This window comes from Schistocerca piceifrons, chromosome 3 (genome assembly GCF_021461385.2).
Source record: "Schistocerca piceifrons isolate TAMUIC-IGC-003096 chromosome 3, iqSchPice1.1, whole genome shotgun sequence".
In the NCBI taxonomy this organism is placed as follows: Eukaryota; Metazoa; Arthropoda; class Insecta; order Orthoptera; family Acrididae; genus Schistocerca; species Schistocerca piceifrons.
The window spans coordinates 274491009-274494041 of record NC_060140.1 but is presented as its reverse complement, the minus strand read 5'-3'; the positions used below and the strand labels follow the sequence as shown (position 1 = coordinate 274494041).

Below are 3033 nucleotides of genomic sequence, written 5' to 3'. Positions count from 1 at the left end.
GGATGTGTGTGATGTCCTTAGGTTAGTTAGGTTTAAGTAGTTCTAAGTTCTAGGGGACTGATGACCACAGCAGTTGAGTCCCATAGTGCTCAGACCCATTTGAACCATTTGAACCAATCCATTGTGGTAACCAGTGCGCCAGCTCGCTCTGTGGCATAATGATACTCGTCGACATACAATTAAAAGAATGCGTAAATCACTGTATCAACGACTTCCAGGGTTCAGAACACTTCTCTCGGTCCCGAATTTGTGGTACCACGTGAACATATCCGAGACTACCTTGCTCAGCGACTCTAGAACAGTGCGTACTCGTCGACAGCTGTGGTAAGCACTGCAGACAACATAACCATAGAAACCTACCAGCATCTGATTGAGTCATTTCCCGCTCGTCTAACTGTTGTGAGATTAACAAGCGCCTATTACCTTGGGCGCCAACAGGTGTTCATAACACTCACACGACGGCGCGCATACCTCGTTCATCGGCAGCTGCATAACAGAAAAGTTGTCCGGCTTCACGGATCCCGTTATATCGAGAGGATATCGAGGAGCAGCGAAGTGAAGGTCGCACTAACGGGTGCTGTGCAATCTTGACGCCTCGTCACATACTGCAGGTGATTGCGGAAGATGTGGGAGTGGAGTGAAAGTCACCACAACCGTCCATTGTATTATAAATGTACACAGGCCAGACAACTTCATTATTTCAACGAGGGGGAAAATCTCTACAAATCGTACAGTTTAAGATACGCAATACTGCCGTTCCAAATGAAAGTCTTTTGCACAGAGGCCTTGGGAGCGACCTCGTCAACGAGGCTGAATGCATTGCTCGAGCGACGACTGCACGTCAGACCGCGTCTTGTTTCTTGAAAGTACGGCAGCCTCCTAAAAGAGAGGGCCACTCTCTTTGCCGAAAACGTACAGAACAAGCAGATTTGAATACAAAGAATACATCGCCCTGAAACTGCAGCTAGTTCCTGCAACGGCAAAATATTACTCGCATTTTCCTATCCTGAGTGCTAAACCCTAGCGACTTCGATACAAAGATCCGGTTATAGCTCCGGGTCCCGCAAGATGAATCACTGTTCATCCTTGTGGATGGGATCTCACACTCACGAAGAATGCCTATATCATGCTGCTGCTTCTTTTTCCTGCCCCTTATTCTGTATCTTCACGGGATTTGGCAATGTTAGTGGTAGAGGGTGGCTGAGTGCCCTTCCTGACGCCATCCGTTTCCCTCCCGCAACGGAGTTGGCGTAACCCAACAGTCTGCGTCTAGTGTTATCCTACATGAAAGTGTAGAGTCGTTTCCTAAACGTTTGCGCACTGTTGAACGGAGGCGGACCGTAGCTACCAGCCCGAAATTCGCCTAGTCAGATGTGGGAAACCATCTCAAAGTCTCTGGTCGGCACGGCGGTTCTGCACCTTGATCCGCCGGACGGATTAGATAAGGACCCGGTACTCCATCCCGAATCTCGGAAGGGGCACTTTGACGTGCTTGACTATCCGGATGGGTTGCCTGTATCACGCTTATGTGCTTAAATGATCTGGCGGACAGGGTGGGCAGCAATCTGCTATTGTTTCCTGGTGATGCTGTGGCGTACGGGAAGGTCTCGAACGTGGGCGACAGCAGGATGATGATACAAAACGAATTAGACAAAATTTCTTGTTGGTTTGATGAATGGCACCTGAATCCGAATGTAGAAAACTGTAAGTTAATGTGGAAGAGAAGGAAAAACAAACCTGTATTGCTCGAATACAGCGTTAGTAGAGTCCTGTTAGACACAGTGACGTCTTTTAAATATCTGGACATAACGTTGCAAAGCTATATATGAAATGGAACGAGCTGTGAGGATTGTTTTAGGGAAGGCGAGTGATCGAGTTCGGTTTATTGGGAGAATTTTAGGAAAATGTGGTTCATTTGTCAAGCAGATCGCATATAGGACGCTAGTGCGGCCGATTCTTGAGTACTGCTCGAGTGTTTGGGATCCGCAATGGGTCGGATTACAGGAGGACATCCAAGCAACGAAGAGGCGGGCAGCTAGGTTTGATACCGGTGGGTTAGAACAACACGCAAGAGTTACTAAGATGCTTTGGGAACTCAGATGGGAATGCCTGGAGGAAAGGCGAAATTCTCTTCGACGAATGATATTAAAAAAACTTAAGAAAATCAGCATTTCAAGCTGATTGCAGAAAGATCCTACTGCCGCCAACATACGTTTAGTGTAACGACCACGAAGATAAAACACGAGAAAACAGGGGTCATACGGGGCATGTAGACAGTCGTTTCCCCTCGCTCTATCTGCGAATGGAACAGGAAAGGGAACTAGTACTCGTATGGGGCACCATCCGCTACACACAGTAAGGTGGCTTGCGGACTATATCCGTAGATGTAGATGTAGATAGTTAAGAATCGCCCAGAAACAAGCGTGGCAACGGCCTTTCCGCAGTGGATACACCGGTTTCCGTGAGATCACCGAAGTTAAGCGCTGTCGGGCGTAGCCGGAACTACGATGGGTGACCATCAAGGCTGCCATGCGCTGTTGCCATTTTTCGGGGTGTACTCAGGCTAGTGATGCCAGTTGAGGAGCTACTCGACCGAATAGTAGCGGCTCCGGTCAAAGAAACCATCACAACGACCGGGAGAGCGGTGTGCTGACCACACTCCCCTCCTATCCGCATTCTCCACTGAGGATGACACGGCGGTCGGATGGTCCCTATGGGCGACTTGTGGTCTGAATACGGAGTGCAAAAACAGGCAGAACAAGTGAGAAAAGCTAAAAGTTGGTATACGAATGTATTAATTATTAATTTTAATATCTTATGTACCTGTACATGTACTTCACAAGCCACAGAACAGTGCATGGAGGACCATACTTCTTACGAGCGTAATCGACTTTCTTTCCTGTTCGATTCGCGTATTGAAAGAGGGATAAATGATAGTCTACATGGCTCTGTACCCACGCTAATGTCTCTTATCTTATTCGCATGTTCTCTCCGCGACGTACATGATGGTGAGTGCATATTGCTGGAACAGTT

The 3033-nt window shown here is 47.9% G+C and overlaps 1 pseudogene; it reads left to right on the top strand.

Moving 5' to 3' along the window:
- The first annotated feature begins 2425 nt into the window (after positions 1–2425).
- LOC124790227 lies at positions 2426–2543 on the top strand (annotated as a pseudogene).
- The last annotated feature ends 490 nt before the right edge of the window (positions 2544–3033 follow it).